The sequence below is a fragment of the Pteropus medius genome, unplaced genomic scaffold, assembly GCF_902729225.1.
Source record: "Pteropus medius unplaced genomic scaffold, Ma_sr-lr_union100, whole genome shotgun sequence".
Classification (NCBI taxonomy): domain Eukaryota; kingdom Metazoa; phylum Chordata; class Mammalia; order Chiroptera; family Pteropodidae; genus Pteropus; species Pteropus medius.
Genome location: NW_024346771.1, coordinates 2,535,263 through 2,560,349, shown reverse-complemented (window position 1 = coordinate 2,560,349; position 25,087 = coordinate 2,535,263). Strand labels below are relative to the sequence as shown.

The following is a 25,087-nucleotide window of genomic DNA, read 5'->3' as shown; positions in this document are numbered from 1 at the left end:
TAAACTGCCGGCATTTTCACCTTAATGAAAATAAAACTAGAAAAAAATTCTTTGCTTAAAATAGATCTAAATTATCACCCATGGATTGAAAAAGTAGATAGTTTTCAAAATGTACTTAATCAAGAAAAATTTCTATTAAGTCTCTACAATATAGTTGGAGCACATGACTACAGAGCTTTTTGCAGAGTTCTAATGTATAATGGATTTTTCAGTAAATCAGGTTATTTTTAGGGTGTTAGTTTAATGTTTAGCTGATTAAGACTTTTTAAATACACTCTTTCAATTCATCCAATTATAAAATTTGAGATTATGTACATAGAATATGTACCTTTGAAAGAATGGCCCAGGGCTTAGATTATAATATTTGGTCTCAAAGTTTACCAAGTGTTGATAAGCTACAAAAGCAAAGACATTTTTAAATATTCCAGAGCACTGCATTTTCTTCTTGTAAAATGAGGCCAATACACTTTAAACTTCAAGGCAAGCTACTTTTTAAAATAAAAAGGAAGTATATGGGAAATGAATAAATTACCTTGAAGTGGCCATTGTATACTATTTTTCCTTCTTTAAAGAGAGTAATATGTTATGTGTGTGATAAGGATTATAATATCCATTTTTAGAAATTGAAGACAACTTCAGACAAATATAACATTCTAAAAGCAAAATAGACAAGAATTACATATCCAAGATGAAGGTTTATAAATGTATTGGGACTCAAACATCCCTTGGATCTAACAAAGAAGACATGGGTGTCACCCCCAAACTATATCATATTCATATGCATGAGTAAAGAGTTTATTGTCATAAAATTTTCTGATACAGTTTAAATAAAATCTAGAATGAGGAACTTAAAAAGTAGAGAATTAAATTTGTTTCTTGTTGCTCAGCAGATAATTTTAATGGCTGATCCCCAAATTATTTCATTATGAACATTTTTTTCTTTTTTAATGGCATCTTATTTTATTTTCTTTTTTAAATTTATTTTATTAATTCATTTCAAGTATACAATACATTGGTTAGACATCTATATAGTTTGTAAAACGATCTCCCCAACTGTTCCCTCCCTCTCCTGACCCTCCACCTAGCCAACTTATTTTAATGCTAACTGCATTCCCTATGCTGGGCTCCTCATCTCCGTGACCATCCATCAGCTACTAATTTGTATTTCTTTAACCCTTCATCCCATTCTCTCCGGCCCCCAAACCCCCTCCCTTCTGTCTATCACCAAATTGTCCACTTTATTTGTGAGTCAGTTTTTGATTAGTTTGTTCTTTTTATTCCTTAGATCCCACATATAAGTGAAATCATATAGTGTTTATCTTTCTCTGTCTGATTTTAAAAATACCTTCTAGATCCATCAAATCAATATCTTTTTCCATCTCCTTCCTTTAGTCTGTGTGTGTCTTTTAATCTGAAGTGAGTCTCTTAATCTGTGTGTGTCTTTTAATCTGAAGTGAATCTGAAGTGAGTCTCAGCATATATAGGGGTCTTGTTTTCTTATCCTTTCAGCCACTCTATCTTTTGATTGGAGCACCTGTCTTCCTAGGTGGTCTCCCATGCAAGTACTAACCAGGCCCGACCCTGCTTAGCTTCCGAGATCAGACGGGATTGGGCTTGTTCAGAGTGGTATGGCCGTAGACTATAACCATTCTTTATTCCTGTTTTTGATACATGTTTTTCTTCTTAAAGAAGTCCTCCAAAAAAGAAGAAGTTCCTCCAACACTTCTTGAATACTGGCTTTATGGTGATAAATACCTTTAGCTTATTTTTGTCTGCAAAGCTCTTTATCTGTCCTTCAACTCTAAATAATAGCTTTGCTAGATAAAGTATTCTTGGTTGTAGATCCTGGGTCTTCATCACATCAAATAGTTTTTGCCAAGCCCTTCTGTCCTGAATAGTTGCTTTTGAGAAATCAGTGCCATTTTTATGGGTGTTCCCTAATAAGTAACTATCTGTTTTTCTCTTGCTGCTTTTAATATTCTTTCTTTATATTTAACCTTTGACATTTTAATTATGATGTGTCTTGGTGTGGGCCTCTTTGGGTCCCTGGTTTTGGGGGTTCTCTGAGCTTCCTGGGGTTGTATGTCCATTTTCTTCACCAGGTTAGGGAAGTTTTCCATCATTATTTTCTCAAACAACTATTCGACATCTTGATTTCTTTAGATATGCCAATCAGATGGATATTTGGACCCTTAATAGTGTCCCATATGCTCCTTAAATTATTTTTATAGTCTTGGATTCTTTTTTCTTGCCATTGTGATTGCATGTCCTTGGCTTTTCCATCCTCTAGATAGGTCATTTTATCCTTTATTCACTTTGTTTATTCCTTTGTTTATTACATTTAATATACTTCTCATCTCAGATAATGTGCTTTTCATTTCAGACTGGTTCCCTTTTATAATTTCATTTCCATTTTTATCTCTTTGTTGGAGTTCTCTACATTTCTCAAAAGTTCATTGAGCATGTTTATAACTAGTGTTTGAACTCTGCATCTGTTCAGTTACTTGACTCCATTATATCTGGATCTCTGTTCTGTTCTCTCATATGGTTTCTGCTTCTTTGTCTTCCCATTTTGGCTGCCTTTCCATGTCTGTTTCTATGTACTAAGCAAAGCTCCTAAGTCTCCCGGTCTTATTAGTGTGGATTTGTGAAGTAAGGGTCCAGTGGCATGGTCCTAAGAGGGGTTCAGCTGCAGGCCAAACTTAGCCCAAGCCTGTGCCCCTCTGGGTCCACCTGTTAAGATTCAGCAAGCAATTCACAGATACTGTGCTTATAATTGCCTCAAAAGGCCACACCAGAACCCGGGCCAGCTGCCTCCAGTGTGAGTCTAGGTGATGCTCAGCAAGGAGCAACTGACTTGCTGAGAATATACCTGGATATGGCTTGGGTAGGGCTGCGAGTTGGGGGAGGCGGGGTTTCGGGGAATCCTCAAGGTAGAGTGACCTCTTTTATCCAGTTTGATGACTTCATGAAAATGGCTGCACTGTGTCAGTGCACTGGGAGGGCTCAACAGGGAACAATGGATACCACCAGCACTTCTGTATTGTGCAAGTCTTGCCTTGACCCTCACTTGGACAGTGTCTTCCTGTAAGTCCATGGTGCCCACTGCACGCAGCTGAATCGGCACTGGTGCTCAGAGTGAGCAAGTCCATCACCTCAAAAATCCACTTACGGACGCAGCCCCTTTAAAATATGTCTGCCGCTGCCGCTGCCTCAACCTCTGCTGGAGACCTGGCAGTCCTGCATCCTCGCCCCATCCTACCTTCTGCTGTTGCAAGGTGATTTTTCGGATTTCTTCCTAGTTGTATGGCTTGCTCATCTAGATCCCAGGCAATTTTTTCTTGCTACTTGATTCTCCTTTCTGTCACAACTATGATTTGGTCATCAGTGCGATGAACAGAGCCTCTATCATCTACGCCACTTTTTCCCTCTGTCTATTATGAACATTTTTACTGTGAATTGGGATGTCAACTCATATTTTATACTTTGATAAAAATACTTTGAGCACATCAACATCCCTGTCCTGTTTCATGATTATAATGCTACCTTTAGATTTATCATTTAGTCTCCTAAGTGACAGAGGGAAGAGCTCTTTGCAGTGGAACAGCCCTAGTTCTTGAGGCAGGTGATGTAATAATGTGTCATTTTGGTCTATTACATTGCTATGGGTTTATCTCTCAGAGACAAAAAAACTATAAAATTATAAATTGTTTTTCTCAGCCTTAAATATTGAGTACCATGTTCTGGGCCATACTTATTCCACACAAATACAGTAAATTCTCACTGAGCGTTGTCAATAGGTTCTTGGAAACTGCAACTTTAAGTGAAACAACGTATAACAGAACCAATTTTTACCTTAAGCTTACTGTTATAAACAAGAGTTCAGTTCTGATGGCGTATTTCTGGTCATAAAAAACGTCACTAAACTTCTAAATAAATACCCCAAACACTTATAATATTAAACACTAAAATAAATAAATGTGAGCAATATATACATTTAAGCAAGATGAATAAAAATAAGGAAAACAATTTTTTTTCAACCCGCTTATTCCAGTTCAGGGTAGAGGGCCATATTCTATTCTGGCAACTTAGGGTACCAGGTGGGGATCTACCCTGGACAGGATTCTCTTCTGTCACAGGGCTCACACACACACACATGTACTCACTCATACTGGGACAATTGAGACATGTCAATGAACCTCACATGTACAGCTTTGGGATGTGGGAGGAAATCGAAGTACCTGGAGAAAACACACACAGACATAGGCAGAAATGCACACTCCACACACAGGGTGACCATGACTGGGAATCACTTTTTTTCTTATCAACATTATAACTAAACAATGAACAGAATGACTTTATTCGAGGACTTATTCTACTGGTGGAAGACTCTAGCTGAGTCAGCTCACCGTTTCTCTTTAATGGCATAATTTGCTTCCAGAAGAGGTTTTGTATAAAAATAGTTGGTACTTCATTTGAAACTCAGACAAGAGAGTGGGAGTTCTGAAGAAAATCCCAGCTGAAAAGGTAACTCCTTTATTCAAATCTAATTCCAGACAAGCTCCTGTTTTAGGAGGTGAGATGATTGACAAAATTGAATTTTTAAAAAGGCAGCTTTGGATGCAAATTCAAGAACTCGGAAGACTCTGATAAAAAGGCAGGACGTATCCTGGTAAAATCATCTAAGAAAAGGTGAAAAGTTCTAGAAGCATTGTTCATCTCCAGATAAAGATAGAAGAAAGATCCTGCCATGTGGCTGACCTACCATGTAAACAGAAACCTAATCTGTTTCACTTTAATCTCCCTTCACTTTACCATACCAGATGGTGACCTTGAGGAGGGACCCTAAGGCCTGCCCACTTATGTTTCACTCTTGTTTTGTTTTCCAGCCCTTTAAGCTAAGATATCAAGTTATTTTAAATTATACAAGCCTTTGGAAGTTTTTGTTTGTTTGTTTGTTTGTTTGTTTTATCTGGGCTAAGTTTTAATATCTAAGTCCAGCAGGTTAATCTGAGTATTTGCATCATCCTAATAGCCAATAAGAATCAAACTGGAATAGAGGGTACTCTTAGCATTGGTTCTGAATTGACTGATTAAGAAACTGAGCACAGAACTGAGAGTATTTTTCCAGAGGTATGATGCAGATCTAGCATTTGTTAATAATTTAGATATACAGGAAAGTCTTGATTATCATCAGAAAATTTCAGTTAGGATGACATTACATAGGTGAAACAAATCAGAGTAGAATCTGGCTGAAGAAAATACCAGGCAAGTGAGAAACAGTTGTCATGAAGTAATGAAATCTATTGTAGTTAATTATAAGAATAAATGGGAGTGGAGCTAAAGTTGCACAACTACAACATACTAAAGGACAGGCAATAGCCATGTAGGATCCCCAAATTAAAAGAACTGAAATTCTAGGTAAACTCAAGGCTCATGCTCACACTTGTCTACAGCATCCAGGCATGTCTTTTAAAATTTGTTCCAATGTAGAGTCAGAGCACCAAACAAAAAAATGGCCACATCTCTTCACATATCTACTGCCCATAAATGATTACTCTATTTTTCTGTTTGTTTACCACATGAACTGTCTCTCAACCTTTTGCTTTTTACCTAATGTCTATTTTCTCTTGTCCACAAGAGTTCTTGTATTTGCAAACTCAATGATGATTTCCTAATTATTTTAGCTTCTCAGTTGACCATGCTGGATTTGGCAGTCTGTTCTTTATGTGTTTCCTGACTTATCCTTTGGATCACTTAGTTTTCTCTCATTGTATCTAGTCCTGGGTCCCAACATATCACTGCTGCTCCTTGGGCACATCCACTGTATTGTGCCATTCCGCAATGGGGGGTGATCACCTACTTTGCTCAGTTGTCCTACTTTTTTTGGTGAGTATAATAGCTATTCCACATCACCTTACAGGTATTCAAGTCAGCATTTGGGAGGCAAAAGATGCAACTAGTTTATGGCAAAACTGAGATAATGCATTTCTCCTCATTGTAGCAGCACAGTTCCCCACCCTGCCCCTGCCCATCACAGTCTTCTCCTAAGACTTAAAGGACTGACCTGAGGACAAATCAGTTTGTAGATACTATACTATGTCCAGATTGCTCTGCCTCTCAGGATAAAAATAATTTGTTACAAAGACTAAATGTGCTGACTTCATCCCACAGAATGTACTCAATTGTGCAGTCTCTCATTTGCCACTAACGCTGAATCTCTGAACTAGTGGTTTGAGAAAGAGGTACCCAGTTCTTGGAATTTAGTTTACCTTGAGTTAACAAAGAAAGGTTGACTTGTTGGTAGGTTGCTGATTAAAGAATAGTCAGATATATCTTAAGTACACCATAATATAGAAGTTCTTAGGTCTAACTATGAGCCAGAATCACAATTTTACAATTAAAGATGAAGCTCATGGACCTTACACAATTTGTGCAAAGTCAAATAGCAAGTAAATTAGGTCAGAAATGGGATTAAAACTGAGATTTATTTATTCAAGTTCAAATTTATGCTTTCTCTACAGGGTTACACTGTTTTCCTATAACTTTTTTTCTACTAAGGATAATTAACTTCAGATTGAAGAAAAATCTAGAAGTAATCTTAAGGTTGACTTGTTGAAATTTTTTTCATATTAATCACATCATTTGAAATATTTCCTGAAAGACATAATATTTGACTATCATCAGGGCTGTAAATGTCATATACTATATATTTATGAATGTGTTATGAAAATTAAAAGTTAACCATGAAATATAGACATGGTTTTGATTATCATAAAAATATCTTCTACATTGATGGAAAGATGTTTAGAATATAAAATTGCATACCTAATACACTGATTTTTGTACTGCTGATTAAGTTGATTCTTTCTGATAGGCTGAGAGAAAAATAAGCACACAGACAGATTTGTGACACAGAGTACATCATAAGAACTTAACCAAATTTTTCACCTGGTTTGGGCTGCATAAATTACTAGATCACTCAGTTTTCTTTTGAAACCCTCCAATGGGCTTTCAAAACTACTCAAATTGTTTGGGTAATGCATATCTGGAATATATTCACTGTTTTGTTATTTTAGTGCTTGGATCCTAAACTGCTACTAATTACCTGTTCTCCCCTCTTCCTTAGTAGCAAAGCCCAGGTGTCATTCTAGGCAACAATTTTCATATCTATAGAACTATAATTTCCCAGTCTTCCAAGCATATGGAGATGACTAATGAGAAATATGTGGAATTTAGCAGATAGGATTGGGCAAAAACATTTTTAGAAGCAGGCAGAGTTAGCATATACCCCCTCCTTTGTTCCTGATGCTTCTCTGATACATAAATATGACAAAAGTTTCACCAGCCATTTTGTATCTGGAGATGATCCTAAAGATGGAAGACCTATGCAATAAACAAACAAACAAATAAAATTGTAAAATAGAAAGAGGAAAAGATGTTAAGTTTTTAATTGAGTCACCCACCACAAAACAGTCAAAATAACTCAGAGCCATATATTTCTAATCTTCCTGTATGAGAGAGAGAGAAACAAACCTCTCTCATGGTGAAGCCACTATTATTTCTGGTCTGTTACTTGAAGCCAAATGTAATTCTGTCTAGGGCCAACTGGTGCTCAAATGAAAAACAGGTCATCCCAATAATGGCTACAATCATATATCTGGGAAATTGACTTCCTCACTCTTAAGCTCTCATCTTTTGTCTCTTTTGTCATAATCTCTTATTACTTGAGTGTTGTGTTGTTTTCCAAGTGAAAGTTTATTTTCTGAATAGGGAAAATTGAATTTAAAGTGATATTAGCAATCATATGGGATTTAGAATCAGTGATCCCGAATTCAAATTCCAATTCTAACAGTTCGCAGCTATGTCCCTTCTGTATAAGTTAGATGGTTTTCTTTCGGTAAAATGAGATAATAAAAGCCATCTAATTGGATAGTTATTTTAACATAATACTGTGAAGTATCATGATATCCAATAATGACATATATTTTTTAATTTATTTTCTATAACAAATCATATCCAAAGTATAAGAAGAGATCATTATGACCTCAATAAAATTCTCTAACATTATTAATAATCTGACTGAACCATTATTTCTACCAATCCTGAGAAGTTATTGCATTTACCCTTTATGTTTGCTTGTTTTCCCCTATAGATTCTAAGTTCTTTAAATCCTATATCCCTCCCAGAGGCCTTTCTAAACAATGACAAATAATTATTTGAGGGTGCTGCTGTAACTACTTTCATTCTCACAAGTAGCAGAAAATATATTGGGAGAGGTGTGATTATAGCAATCAGAATTCAGTTATTTCTCTACCAATGAAACTATGTATTATAAGCCCTGAAATAGGCAGTAAGAAAGGCAATTTTTCACAATTATATCATTTAAATAGGCCTTAATTATTATAGTTATACATTATACCTTATTCACACTCCAATCAAATTTATCTACACCTTCTGCATTAATTTTTTAGGACAGCTTAGCAGAAGAACAGAGGCTGCCTCTCTGCACACTCTAGTAGACATAGAAGTTTTTCATTGCCAATGTCACAGCTTCTTTCATGGATATTTTAAGGTGGATTTTGGTATCACATTAGAAATGGACAAATCCAATTTTATATTGGTTATGGATGTCAGATTAAATTCAAGCTGAATTGTTAGCTAACAAACCAACTAAAAACTTTCCCTGATCTTATTGAATAACATGTGAAAATAACTCCATAAGCCATTTTTAGTTGTGCCATTATAATTTTAGCATGACTTCAGCATTTGGAGACATAACTATGTAATTAATTTTGTATATCTATTAGTATACATTAATTATCTGATGAGGTATTTTTAAAATAATATTAAAACCAATCTGTCTTTGAAGTCATAGATTATTCTAGAAAGGTTATTAATGGTAGTTAGTACCATTAAATTCTGATTATAAAACAAGTGTCAAATATAGAAAATTATTTTATGTAGGCAGTGGTAGACAAACATAAGCAATTGCAAAACTAAATACTAATGCTAAATAATAATGTAGTGATGCCTCTTATCAAGATATAGTTCTAAAGTACACTGGTCAAATGGTAAATTCATGTTATAACTCACATTAAATGTATCTCCTCATTGACTATAATCAAATTAAACAATTAGGCAAAAACATGGATGATTATGAAAATACAAAAAAATTAGATATTTTATGAATAAAAAATGATACTTCATACCTATAAGGAATACTTATTGATATTTATATGTATAAAATTCACTTTGCTTAATTCAACTAATATACATTGCAATTATTCTATGTTCAGGTATTAAATCAGACATTGGGGATTTTAATATTACTAGTAAATATTCCCTACCTTCAGAGTACTCACAGTCTAAGGAGGGATAGTTATAATGCAATGTGTAGTAAATTCAGTTACACACACTCAATATTGTGTACAAACTGATAAAGGATACTCACCCAGCTACAAATTTAGTGAAGATTTTCTATAGGAAATAATACTTAAAAAATTATTAGACTGACTTCCTTAACGTCTCACTCATCTGCCTTTTGAACTCTGTTGGCTCTTTAATTCAATATATTACTCTCTATCAGTGAAGTAAGCAAAAGCCTTAAGGAAAGAGGAGCAATGAGCACAGGTATGCTTCTTGTCCTCTGCCAATCCCATCCCCAGTCACCATTAGCTGAAAGCTAAGAAAAGAATAGGAAACACTATTAAGAAAACATCTGAATTAAGGTAAAAATTTAAAATGATGTCACACAAATGTTACAATTTGTTCTAGCTGAAGTGCATATGAGACTAACTAATATTAAAACTCTAAGAAAAGCTGTTTACTTACCTGAAAGTTGTTGCTGCATGAGATAAGTGAGAGGTATAGGCAAAATTCATAATAATTCAACATATTTTGAAACCAAACCAAACATAAGGGTGGTTTATGAAAGAAGGATATCCACTACACTTAGAATTTTATTTATTTATTTATTTATTTATTTATTTATTTAGGCAGTCAAGAAAACACTGTCCATTGGCAAATCCACTGGCAACTGTGGACAACTCCAAGTGGACTTACAAAAAATGTTTTTTATGAATTGATAAATTCTGTGTACTGTAAATATTTTTTCTCATATTGTTAGCATTATTTTTAGAGCAGTTTTAGGTTCATAGTAAAATTGAGTGAATGATATAGAAATTTCCCATATACTCTCTGTCTTCATACATGCATAAAATCCCTCATAATTAACTTCTCTCACCAGAATGATACATTTATTTATTTTTTTTTTTACAATTGATGAACCTATATTGACACATCATAACTATCCAAAGTCCATAGTTTACATTAAGGTTCACTCTTGGCATTGTATATTCCATGGGTTTGGACAAATGTATGACATGTATCCATTGTTATGATATTATCTAGAGTATTTTTGCTACCTTAAACATCCTCTGTGCTTCATCTATTTATCCTTTCCCTAACCCATTAACCCCAAACTTCTTGCAACCACTAATCTTTTTATATCTCCATAGTTTTTTTTTTTTTTTCTTGTTAAGATTGGAGTCATACAGTCTATAGCCTTTATAGATTGGCTTCTTTCACATAGTAATATGCATGTTTTTTATGGCTTAATAACATTTCATTTTAGCACTGAGTAATATTCCATGCCTAAATGTACCAATTTATTTATTCATTTAGCTACCAAAAGACATCTTTGGTGTTTCCAAGTTTGGACAATTATGAATAAAGCATACACAGAAGACACAATGACACATTACACACATATACATGTACATGTTTTTGTGTGGAAATAGATTTTCAGTTTTGGGAGGTAAATATGAAGGACCACAGTTGTTGGATCATATGGTAAAAGTGTGTTTAGTTTTGTAAGAAATGACCAAATTGTCTTCTAAAGTGGCTGTTCTATTTGGCATTCCCACCACCAAAAAGCTGGAGTTCCTATGGCTCTGCATCTTCCCCAGCATTTGGTGTTGTCAGTGTTGTGGATTTGGCCATTCTTATAGTTATATAGTGGTTTCTCAATGTTGTTTTAATTTGCATTTCCCTGATGACATATGATGTGGAGTATCTTTTCATATGCTTATTCATCATCTATGTATCTTCTTTGGTGAGCTGTCTATTAAGGACTTTGAACAATTTTTGAACTGAATAGTTTTCTTTTTAACTTTTGAGGTTTATAAGTTCATTGTGTGTTTTGTATAATAATCTTTTATCAGATGTGTTTTTTTAACAAATGTATTTTCTCAGTCTGTGTTTTGTCTTCTCATTCACTTGATGTTGTCTTTCACAAGGGAGAAGTTTTTAATTTTAATAAAATCTAGATTACCAATATTTTATGGATTGTGTCTCTGGTGTATATCTCATAAGGCAATACCATATCTAAGGTTATCTAGGTCTTTTCCAGTGTTATCTTTTAAGAATTTTGTACTTTTGAATCTCACATTTATTACTGTAGTTCATTTTGAGTTAATATTTGTAAATTGTTTAAGATTCATTTTTTTTTTTTTGCAAATGTATGTCCAGTTGTTTCAGCACCATTAGTTGAAAAGACTATTTTTGCCTTTGCTCTTTTGTTTCGACTATATTTATGCGAGTCTATTTCTGGGCTCTCTATTATATTCCATTGATTCATTTGCTTTCTCTTTCTCCAATACCACACTGTCTTGATTACAGTTCCTTTATATTATTATTGAAGTTGGGTAGTGCTAACACCTCCGACTTTGTTCTTCAATATTCTATTGAATGTTTGAGTCCTTGCCTTTCCATTTAAACTTTGTAATAAATTTGTCAATGTCCACAAAATAAATTGCTGGGTTTTTTATTGAGTTTGCATTGAATCTATAGATCAAGTTGTGAAGAACTAATATCTTAACAATACTGAGTCTTTCCATCCACAAACATGGGATATCTCTCCATTTATTTTGTTCTTTAATTCATCAGAGTTTTGTAGTTTTCTCTATATAGATCTTATACATATTTTGTTAGATTTATATATAACTAATTCATTTTGGGGGAGCTAATATAAATGGTATTCTGATTTTAATTTCAAATTTCATCTGTTGATTGCTGGTATATAGGAAAATGATTGCTATATATTAACCTTATACCCTGCTCTCTTGCTCTAATTGCTTGTTATTTACAGGAGTTTTGGCTTTTTGTCATTTTTTTTTCAATTTCTTTAAAATAAAAGGCCACTTGCTTGGCATCAAAGTTAACCCTGACAAGTCTCAGGTAGATATTAACAAAGGGAAACTTATAAGAGATGATAGTTTATGTATTGTTGAATATCTATTTTTTTTTTTAAATTAATGCTTGTATTCCCCACTAAGTCTTACCCGCTGGAAAGGAAGAACATGTCTGTTTTTGCCATCATTGTAAACATTGGAGTCTAACTGTGTTTGACATGTGGTAGGGGTTTAATATGTATTTTCAAATGAATGAACATTAAACATTGATGACAGCTTCCTTTTTATTTATGTATGAGTATAGAAAGTATCATTCAGTTTATATCTGTTTTCTGTAGACTACTATTGCTTTCATGTTTAAAGATGAGTGACAGAGATGTTGGAAGAAAATGACCTTAGCATAATGCCTCCCTCCTGTTTATGAAAATTGTTAATAATTTTTAAAGGAGCTCAGCACAACATTGTCTAAAGGTACACCTCCTGTTCTTTTGCCCTGTACAAAAAAGGATATCCCTAAGTGGGCAGTATGTGTACAAATGCACATGACCTGCAGCTAATTCTATTGCTTGAAGAGTTGCAACCAAGAGGGAGATGAAAGCCATCAAAATAATTTAAATAATTCACCTCAAGTGTGAGACAATTTTTTATCAGGCACCATGGCCTACATGGAGAAAACTGCATAATAAGGTAAATAGACAGAATTTTCTAAGTACACATATTACATAAAACTCCATACTTTAATGTTACTTTGAGTTGAATATGTTTATCTTAGCCCAATAGAGAAATAAAGGGAAAGTTATTCAATTAACATTAAAATTTATCCAAATCAGATAACTATTATTGGAATCATACATAAAAAATTTTCCCTCTACCAGTTTTTGTCCCATTTATTATAATCAGAAATTAATTTGAGTTTTTGAAAATTATTATGCAAATATGCTTCAATGACTGAATCTAAACTCAGGATAAGAAAATTAATTTTTCTCTTATAGTATGTATCTGTAGATATAATCAGTCATTGATAAAAAGAAGACATTAGTGCTTACTGCTTGAATTCTTTATATTAAAGGATGTGAACAAGCATGTTTATGATAAGATTATTATGAAAGGAATAGACTGCCTCTGAGGGATAAATTTGAATTTATGATCTGTTAACAAGTAGTCTACCGCATCATAATTGACATCAGCACTCCGAAGCTGCACAGTCACTTCAAATTCAACATGTCCAGTGCCAAGCTCATTTTTTGCTTGACCTCTTTCCACATTTCATCTATTTGTATCTCTGTCTCAGGGATTGTCAACACCAATAATCCAGTCTCCTCAGCCAAGAACAAGAAGGGACTTTTTATTATTCTTCTCTAAGAGCACAATAAATATTTCAAGTGATCAATTAATTTTACTTCTTTCATATCTCCTAAATGTTCCCCTTTCCAGTCCTTCAGATAACAATTATGCTTTGATATTCATTATCTTCTCTGAAGTCCTGTAATAACTTCCTAACTCATTTCCCACATTTTAGTTATAGTCCTTTCTGAATCATTCTTTTCAGTTTCCATAGACATCTTTTTAAATGGCAAATTACAAACTACTTTTCTGCTTGAAACTGTTCACTAACCTCCATGGCTTTCAGAATGAAACCAAACTCTCACAATAGTACGGTTTTCATGTGTGCCTTTCCTTAGGTAACTAGTTTTATCATTGCTCTCAAGTTTCCAACTTTAGCCCCTTGTGCCTTGACCTGAATCATAGTTCTCTTCCTAAATTAGGCTCCTCCTATCTGAAAATTTAGCCAACCCATCTTTACTCAAACACTCAACTGAATCATTTCCTCTGGAACACTTCCTCTAACTGCTAACTTCCTTCTTCCAAAATCCTAACTTAACTATATTGGTACCTAATTTTTTTTTTTTTTTTTACTTATATATTTACTGCTAAACTCCTCAAAGGCAGGAAGAGTATATGTATCTATGTTTCTCCAAAATTTCGCATTAAGTCTTTTGTGAATAAAACTGAATACTTTCCCATTCTGAAGAAACCTAGGATACATTTCTTCTTAACCTATACATAAACATTCTGATGATTCAAAATGTAATATAGATAAAAGATATTATCTATAACCACTTAACTCTATTTTAAAACTTTGTCTCATAGCACCATAAAAAATCTTGTACTTATTTAACATATTTTATAAAAACGAATTAGTCTTGGTGCAGAATATGTATTTCCAGAGTATCTTCAACTGGAAAAAAAATACAAAATTTATGTGAAAAAAGTCATTGTCTATTGTTTTAACAAATGAAAATTCTGTTTAGATCCCTTCACTTTTTATATTAGATACATGGATAAAAATGATCATAATTTATATAAAAAGTTTAAATTCTCACCAAATTTAATAATATACATTTGTTAGATCTCATCTATAAAAAATAAATTTCTTTACTTTGTTTTTCCGAGAAGTGAAAATTGTCACATTATCTGCCAAAGTATCCTTTCATAAAATGTTATTCTTCAGTTATGAAAATTTTAAACATTGCCTATGAAAACTTTTAAAGATAGTCTTTTTTTGTTTGTTCATCAATATACATATTTTCTTCTAGCTTTCTTTATTTAAACAAAAAATATTACTTTGCATAAAGCAGTTAATATTTTCTATGTTGTCTAATGGTTATATGTATATTTATTCAAATCCTTTATAATCCTTAGAGAAAGGAGTAGTGGGAAAAAAGGAAATAGCATTTTTAAAAATCTGTATTATGCACTAGTAATTTTATATACATCTCATTTAGTCATAAATGTTTAGAAAATTGTAGTTGTCATTCTTAATGTTAAATAAGATGATTTTGTTCCCATGACTCCATAGAAAACAGGATTTCTGCTATCGAATTAGTGAAGTAAAATTCTACTGACAAAAATAAGAAATTTAACAAAGAGCACCAAAATTGTAAGGTATTAAATTACAGATATTCCTTGAGAATAGTCATTAAAAAATACAATATGTCTTTGTATGTCCGAGTATCTGTATAAAACACTATCATATAAAGGTTTATCTCATTAGGTGCCAATTCTGCATATGTTTATCATCCTGGTAAAAATAGCCAGCCAGATAACATTTGTATTTATTTCCATCTTGGTCAAAAATATTTTTGAGTGTCTTTCTATTTATTCCCTATCAGCTCTTTCTTCACTTTCTTGTCATCCTTTTCATTTATGACCTTGTACTTATTTATGTTACTTTTCAAATTATTCCTTTCTTACAATTCCTAACAGACTATTTCCTTTGTAGGAGGGTATTCTCTTGACTACGAATTTTCTTGCTGCATGCAGTTGAACCATATAACTTTTCTTCTATCTCGTGAATAAGATAGTTGCACCTATGTCTTGCTCAATAATGAGAACCTGCAACCAAGTGGATGCTATTTTCTTTTATTCAGAGGAGAAAAAAAACTGAAAGTCAAAACTGTCTTTGCTATTCTATAGCAACTGCTTAATAAAGCAGATTCTGTAGAATTCTGAAATGTTTTACACTAGTTTCTATAAAAAAATAATACTTCAAAGATCATACAGTAAAGAGTATAAATTTTATTTAAAATAAATGTAAGAATGGTCTAGAAATACATTTCATATTAGTTAAGTGAAATAGCCAAAATGAATGCTTAATTGCTTTTACTCTTTGGTTATCTAGTGTCATATAATAAGAAAACTAAGGGGGAAAATGATGAGGGGTGAAATCTAACTTTAAGATAAATTCATAATATTTTCATATTAAAAAACTTTCTAAAATGACAAAATATTTGAACTTCAATAAAACAAAGTAGGACCTTCATAAATATTTATCTTCTGAAACACTTTTTATATAGTGACTGTGTTTCCTAGCACCAGTTATATAAATTACAATAAATTAATTTCTTCAACTTTTGTCAAAATTCCCAAGTTTGTTGGGTTGATTTTTTGTGATAACCAACAAAATATAATTGTGAAATTCTCTAGCATAATCAGAAATAAGTATGAAAATAATACCAAAAAAATTAAATTAAATTAATACAATAGGTGCTAAATCTCTTAACCACAATTACCAATTGATGTCTTTTAAAGCAAACCTATGTTTGTAAATCATGGCAAGCTTTCTGGAGTCAAAATCTGACTTGAAGCACTGTATATTACCTTTAGTTATTTCACTTTGTGAAAACATTTATATATAGTCTTTTGTTGTTGAGATAATATAAGTTTAATGAAGTGGCACTACTTCAGACCCTGTTGGCAGTGATAGATAATATATGGCTTGTAAATTATCTTCAATTTTCAAAATCCAAAACCTATGCTATCAAAACACACATGGCCCCTAAATTTTTGAAAATGGCTTATAAATCTGTTATAATTCTAAATTTGCAATGTTTCTTTTTTGTTTGTTTTGTAATCAAATTATATATGTTATAATACAGATTTGTATAGTATTTTGAATAAAATAACAGATATTCTGCTTTGTTGTCATCAGCTTATTTGGTAATGTGAAAAATAATATTTTTTCTCCTTCAAAGAAACCAAATTAAATTTGATTAAAGTTGACAATGAAAATATATTAGCAAGTAAAATTTCAAATACCATTTTGGAAATAATTAGGTCGAGCCCTAAGGAAAAAAGGATCATCACCTCCTCTCAAGAAAATACACATTTTTTTTCTAGCTCAGTAATAATCTCAAACAAACAAATAAAAAGACATAATATAGGTGAAAAGTATATACATCAGAATAATACTACCCGATGTTAATAAGATATCTTGGAAAACAAGCATCTGGTTCTTTTCTTAATTCAGCCAGAGAAGCATATACTATTCATAAACCTTTAGAGAAAGATCTACTAGTATTTATTTGTTAGCAATAAAGGGACTTCAGGCTCCAAAAATATATATCTTAAGACACAGATACATACATCATGTCGTAAAGACAAGGAGAAGAATACACATGACTAGACTGGGTATACAATTAAGCAGTTTTATGAGACTGAGGCAGAGGGCATTGGTGATAATATTACTTACTACCTTGAGTGAGATCCTGGTTGAAAATTTGAGTAAGGTAGAACAACAAAAAAGAATTTAATTACAAATGTATGCATAAAATTTCTAGTTATTGAAGAGCAATTGCTATACTTATCGATTCTGGGTAGGTTAAGATAGTAATTAAATTATATCATTTTATCCCTACCTAACTTCTATATTCTACTAAATTGTAAAAAGTGCTACTTATAAGAGGTAATAGACCAGAAAAATTTGGAAGTTCACTCTCTTGGTTCACCACATTGGCTTGGGATCAGAGCAAGACAAGCAATATTTTTGACTCTGACCTATAGTAAGGAATTATTTAATGAATCACCAAGGGTCATGATTTACTGTTTAAATACAACCAATCTAGATAATTTTCCATTATCTCTGATTTCTTCTTATGGTCAGGATCTGGCAAATCACTATCTTGAAACTCTAGTGCCTCTTGAGTTTCTACTACTTCATTGACACTGCATTCAAGCATTCTGGTTGCATTGATTTCTGCCATTACAATTCAATATAAGAAACTCACTAAGATTAAGATATGGTAGATAAGGAAAAATGAGAAAAATATTAAATGTTTTTTTTTCCAATGATAGGAATATATTAATGTAATATAATTAAGTTGTAAGTGTTCTAGAACAAATTTGCAATTATAATTGAATATCATCATGTGAAATGGGTGGGGTACCAACAGACTTTTGTAGAAAAAGAAAACAAACAAACAAAAAAAATCACCTTTCTCCATTTCTAGTTATGTAGTAAATAATTTTTGTCTTGCCCCATGAAAGATCTGGCCTTTGCTTTTGCTTTTGTAAAGTAATCTATGTTATACCTGATAGGAGTACCTTTATTTAAGTCAGAGACTGCCACACAGTATCCTAGAGTGGAGCTGGTTATCTGTGATAGTCAGATTGAAGGCGGACGTGTCATAAACAACAACCATGTAATTTAGGGTATAGGCTTTGGGTCATGCTGTATCAGTTACCTGGAAGCTGAGATCAACCAAGTTGGAAATCAATCAATTAATCATGCCTATATAATGAAACTCAAGAAAAACTCTGGACATCAAAGTTTGAATCAGCTTCCCTGATTGTTGGTATCCTATGTGTATTCCCTGATTGTTAGTATCCAATGTGTATTTATTTTCATAAGATCTTCAAGTCTAAATCTAAAATTTTTGCTTTGGATTTTAATTTCAGGGGATAAGTGGAGGCAGCTGCATCAATAGCAGGGTGAGTTGGAATTATTGAGCTGAAAGGAATTCAACATAAAAATCCTATGTGTATTAATGCTGGAAAGGTAATGCATTCTGACTCCATGGAAAAAGACAAAAGAAGCTTTGCATTTGAAACTCTCTCAGAATCTTCCCTATGCATTCCTTCTTTTGGTTGATTTTGACTTGTATCATTTCCTCTAACGAACCATATCTGTATATTACAGCTTTCGATGTATTCTGTTAGTTCTCCTAGCCAATTATTGAACCTGAGAGTGGTTTTGGGAATTCCAAACTTGCAATTGATATCAAAATGAGGATAGAAATATTGAGAACTATTTCCTAAACCTTTGAAGTTTGGCTTACTGAAAGAGAATGTCCTCAAAAGTCCAGCTGTAGATTTCTAGAGAAGCCAATTTTTTGCCCTTTTAGATGTTTAGCTAAAAAACAAACAACAAAACAAAACACTCTGTTTTCATTTTCACTAAACAGTATACAAGTAGTGGAGATTTGTAAAATTTCAAGTTGATTAAATGCACCTGAACCCAAATTGTGTCCTTTATTAAAAAAAAGAAGTGTGTATGCTCAATTGTATTTAGAGCTTTTCATCACAACCTTTATTCAAATATTGGAAGTCTGAAAATGCTTTTAGAAGCCAAGAATGGAGAACCAAAGATTGTTAATTGATTTACATGTATTTTTCCCACATGTTTCACTTAATGACTTGTAAGGAGTTATCATTACCCCATTTATACATTTCAAAAAAAATTCAAGATATTAATGATTAAGTAGTTTATTAATGTCATATAGGCTAAGACCAAGTTGGAAATCAATCAATTAATCATGCCTATATAATGAAACTCAAGAAAATAGAATTTTAAATATTGTTTGCCTGATTTGAAAGACTAAGTTCTTTCCTCTTTACTAATTTGCCTCCATTAGGTTTCTAAGTAAAACATCAGGGTACTGGAACTTGGAAATTATAAACACCATGGTTTTTTATGTGACTTTGGTAAAACCAACTGAAATCTATTTGCATTTAGGTCTCTTCTTCTGTGAAACAGAGCAAATAATGTAAATGTAAAAATGAAATAACTCAAAGAATTTATAAAACAGTGTTGTATAGCTACAAAAAAGAGCCAGAAATACATTGCCTCCTCTTAAAAGGTCACAATTTACTTTATTGGATTTATTTTCATAAGATCTTCAAGTCTAAATCTAAAATTTCTGCTTTGGATTTTAATTTCAGGGGATAAGTGGAGGCAGCTGCATCAATAGCAGGGTGAGTTGGAATTATTGAGCTAAAAGGAATTCAACATAAAAATCTCTTCCTAACCTCCTAGAGAGTGATGAAATCTGAACATTAAAGAGAAATAATGTTGGGGACTTTTTCATTATAATCCTACTCCTTTCAAACCCATTCACCATTCCCATGTTTTAATCCATTTTAAGTAACTGAGCTGGGATAAAGCTTGTACTTGTAAACTGAAAATTACAGGAAAAAAAAAAAAACTTGCTTTTTTCCTTGTTGCATAAAAGCTCGCTTAAAAAGAGAAAAGGAATGATTAATGTATCTGAAAAAATGTCTTTTACTTGGCTTCTGTCTCACTTCCCATATCTACCATTGCCTGTGGTATGTGAAAGTAACAACCAAAACTCTTGATATTTGTAATTGGCATTTAGAGTCTCTTTTTTCAAACAAAAATGTCTACTTTACACTTATTTTACACCAAGAATGCAAAGCATTATATAAAACATTTAAGTCCACAACAAAGTTGCAGTGGCTAAGGTTGCAAAGACCAAGAAATCAAATAGATAAAGATGCAACTACAGACCAACAAAAGCATTTCCGGTACAATGATTTATTGATGTTGATTATGAAAATTAGTCCAGGTTCATAGGGCTGACCTTATATTCCAAGCTTCAAAATCCCTCAGGCAAAGAATTGCTTCATTATCTTTATTTGAGGCCTAGTTTTAGGTTTTGCAAACTTTATGCAACAAATAATTTGAAAAAGGGAGTGGTTCCCAAAGATAATCTCAGAATTGACAAAAGTAGAGACCATAGAATTTAAAGACTTGAAACAACCTAAAAGAATACTCAGTCCAGTTCATTTTACAAATGCAAATAGCGAGGCTCAAATTGCTTCATGGTTTTTTCTAGGATTACAGAGAAAATTAGTGGTAATGAAGAGGTTCATCGCCTTACTTTGCATTCATAGTTTTGAGGATTCCTGGTTATTTAACAATTTTACTGAAAATAGTGCAATACACAGACTCTATATGCATATGGGAACTCAACTGCTGATGTGTAGCATGAAATAGAAAAAAATGCTATCTCATTTCTAATGTTTTTAGATTGAAAAAAGGGACTATCTTTATGAAATAATAACATTCTAAATTAGCACAAGAAAGAGGGAGCTTTCTCTGGTGTATCCTAGGAAGGGACAAGAAATATATGATAAACTCTTTAAGTCAAAGTGAGAAGACTGACTATATGATAAACAGGCATTTTCTGACTGGAGGATTTATAAACAACCCATGTATATGAACAATAATCGGTATCACTACTACTAATATTGGTATTTCTAGAGCCAATGACTATTCTCAAAACCACTGTTAAAGAAAGCCTATCCCAATCATCGTGGAGCATGTATAACTGAAGGCTGAATTTCCCCACTGAAGCCAGAAGACAGAGAAGCACTTGACAAAATCCAACATCTATTCCCAATAAAAATTCTCAGCAAAATGAAAAATAGAAGGGAATTTCCTCAACCTGGTATCAGACATCTATGAGAAACATATAGCTAACATTGTAACTAATTTTCTTCCTAAGATCAGGAATATGATGACTGCACAACATGAAAGGGAAATACATTATTTAGACAATATTAACAATATATTTAATGACCCTGGGGAATTATAAGTAGTAAGTTAATGATAAAAATGAGTATCTTGTATGCATAGCTTTCCAATCAAACTGCCTTAAAACGTTCTTTAATTTTAATTAGAATCACTTAAATTGAAATAAAACACATAATGTTGATCTTTAGAATTTTATGGAATTTGACATGTCTTGAAAGATGGATTGTGTCTGCGTATAAAATTTTAGTGAGATGGACTCGAAAAAGAAATATGCTGGACTTAAACTACTGTACATTAATGATACAAATGTTCATCACATTTTTGTTCTAGGATTATTCTTGTATTTCATTAATTGGCTATAGTGTGAAAGAAACTAAGACTCATTTCAGTCTGTGGACAACGCATATTTTTATAGTATAATTCATCTGTTCTCAGAAATATAAAGTTTATAAATGAAAAGTTTCTCTTTCAGATATAGTCTTCTTTTGCTTCAATCCAGTAATTGTACAATATTAACTTCTCAGATGAGAGAATTAAAAAGTGGTTGCTCTCTAGATAGATAAAATTTTGTATATGTAACTGATAAATGACTTGCTCTCCTTGATCTGCTTGCATTTAGTGACATCACCACAAAAGATTGTAGATCTTCTCCAAAAAGCATTTTAGTATGACTTTCAACGTATTTGAAAAATGAGCAAATTCACAGCTGTTTCTACAAAACAAAGGAAACAGTGTTTGCAGCCAAAACAACAAGAAGAACAACAACAAAACAAAAACAAAAAAAATGGGAAAGATGGAGACAAATAACATACAAGAACCAATTTTTATATTCCATCAAAGAGTTGGAATGGGGAGTGTTACTGGATACTGTGGCTCATTTTTGAAGGGCTTCTGTGGGAATTAAAGCATATATGTATTACAAGTTGAGAATAAATATGTATATTTTCTAGTCACCTACAGATAGCAGGAATTTATTAATTACATTAAACAAAAGACATTTTTAAAAAATTTGTCTTCAATTGCTCTCTATGGAAACTTTTTATAACATCATAGTTTTTATTATCTTTTAAAATAAATTAAAGCATTATTGTGATGACTGCATAATAATTTTAAATCTATAAATTAAGCTTGGCCAAAAAATGTTAAATATAAATTATTTTAATGTTTCACGATTTTGTTCAACAATCTTTTTGATCTTTTTATTATTTGAAATGTAGAATAAAAATATGTTTAATTGTTGGTTCAAAAATTATAAGAAACTTTATAGGTTTTCTGAAAGATAAAAATTAAAATCATGTACAGAAAAATAATTGCGATGTTACATGAAATACTTCATTTAAGTATATATTTTCAGGATTCACCCTCATTTTTTTATATAAAAAATTAATATATGCATATGCCAGCCTCTGAACCTTGGTAATTTGGGTGCAATTGTTCTTCACACATAACGATGTATTCAGTAAGTATACATAATGTTGAAATCTACTCCTAGCAATTAGTATAGCTTTTATGTATAAATCTGAGAATTACTCCAGCTTCAATATTCTCTGACAGAAATAAAACATTTGATACGTAATATGTGGTAATTAACCACCTCTATAGTTTAATATATCTTTTTTTGAAATTTAATGATTTTTTCTATTCTTTCAATTTTTCAGTTTTTATGTAAAAATTATAAAAGGAATTTTAGAGATTGCTCAAACCAATTAGTACAGGAAGACTTCCTAGGAAAATTTTTGATATGAACATAATGATATTCCGTAATCTCTATGGAAACCACCTTCCATGTTAATATATGTCAATATACACTAGCACTGTGTTTCTGTATATAAAAAACAGTGAAACTTTGTTTTCTAGAGATGTTTTCATTGGTGTTTTGTTTACCTGTCTGGTACAAAAAAAAAGTTGTTTTTAATTTTTAATATATGGAGAAAATTATTAGACTACAACATTGATAGAAATAATGTTAAAAGATGAGAGAGTATTGCCCCTTTCATCGATCTTCAGCCTGTGTGAGAAACCAACATAAAACCATCATGACTAATTATAAATATCTTCTTATTCTTGGAGAGATTAGTGCCTTATTAGAAATCACAGGTTCTGAAAGCATATATATAGATATAGTTGTCTCTCTGGAATTACAGTGGCTTTCAATGATTTTTTTTTTTTTTAGCTGCAATTGTTTATTCAAATTACTGACAATAAAACTTAAAAATTAATAAATATTATAAGGATAGTAAATGCATTAGTTTTGTTTTTATTGATATCATAATGAATTACCACAAAGTTTGTGTTTTAAAACCATAAATTTATTATCTTACGATTCTGTATATAGAAGTCTGACGAGTCTCACCAGGTTAAAATCGAGGAGCTGTCAGAGTTGTATTCTTTACTGGAGATTTTAAAAAAAGATTCTGTTTCCTTGCTCATTCAGATGGTTGGAAAATTTATTTCCTTAAAGTTGTATCATTGAGATTCTTGTTTTTTTGCCAGCTGTCAGATCAGATCCAATCCTAGTCCTAAGAGGTCACTGCATTCTTCAGCTTGTGTCTCCCTTCTTCCATTTTCAAATATGGCCACTGTGAGTCAAGTTCCTCTTGTGCTTCAAATCTCTCTTCCTGTTTCCTCTCTCTGACCCACTCTTCTGCCTTTCTCTTTTGCTTTTAAAGAGCTCTTGTAATTAGACTGGGACCGCCAGGACGTTCCAGGGTAATTGCCCCTATCTCAAGGTTTGCAAACTTAATTAACAGCTGCCAAGTTCCTTTTACCATATAAGGTAACGTATTTCTAGGTTCCAAAGATTAGGATATGAATATCTTTGAGGGACCATTATTCTACCTACCATAGTAATATGAAAGTAAACATTAATACTGTACACTAATAGTATATAGTTTTTAAGCATTTTACACATATTAACTGATTTAAACCTTATAGCAACTCTATGAGGAATATATTGTCTCCATTTTATAGATGAGGAAAATGAGCCAGAGAGATAATGTAACTTGCTAAAGTTATTCAGCTAGAAAGTTAAATAATCTTTCCACAGACATACAGTTATAAAGCTGGATTCCAAATCTATTTATCCAAATTCACAGATAGATCAGTTTTTTGTTTGTTTGTTTTTTGTTTTTCGTGCTCTGCCTTATAGGGAATCAAGTATAGCTTTGAGCAGAAGCAATTAAGGTAGAAATGTTAAAAGTAGTACTTCTATAGAATTTCATCATAGGATCTTGCCTAAAATCAATATGGGACTTACTAGTTCAGAATTCGTAAAAATATTCCATCCCCATTAAAAAACACAAACATTTTTTTTTCACATCAAGTTTTCAAGATTTACCATCTCTATTATTTCCTAAAACCTATCATGCTGTCTTATTTGAAATTCTTTCAAAATTGAGAGATATAATTATAGAGAAGCCTCAGTGAGTAAGAAGATTCAAAAATATTTTCAACGGCTAGTAAAGTGATCATTCTTTTTCAAGGGGCTGTGACTACAGAAAGCAAGAATGGTGAAAGGACTCAACATTTGCTGGAAATTTGCATTGAGAATGCACACATGTGCATTTGTGAATACAAATTGGCCATATTTCAGAGGAAAAAAACTAAGTAACAAATTTATTGTTGAAACACATAAGAAGTATATTTTTTTCTATTTCACTGAAAAATCTCTTTAAATAAATCCTAAATATAGGATTGCCGCTATTATTGTAACCTCAAAGTGTAGATATTGTTCTAGATGTGTTAGAAAATAAATATTATAACCACATAGACATATTTA

At 32.2% G+C, this 25,087-nt stretch overlaps 1 pseudogene; it reads right to left on the bottom strand.

Moving 5' to 3' along the window:
- Positions 1 to 1,522: 1,522 nt before the first annotated feature.
- LOC120613889 (uncharacterized) lies at positions 1,523 to 1,640 on the bottom strand (annotated as a pseudogene).
- Between the last annotated feature and the right edge of the window lie 23,447 nt (positions 1,641 to 25,087).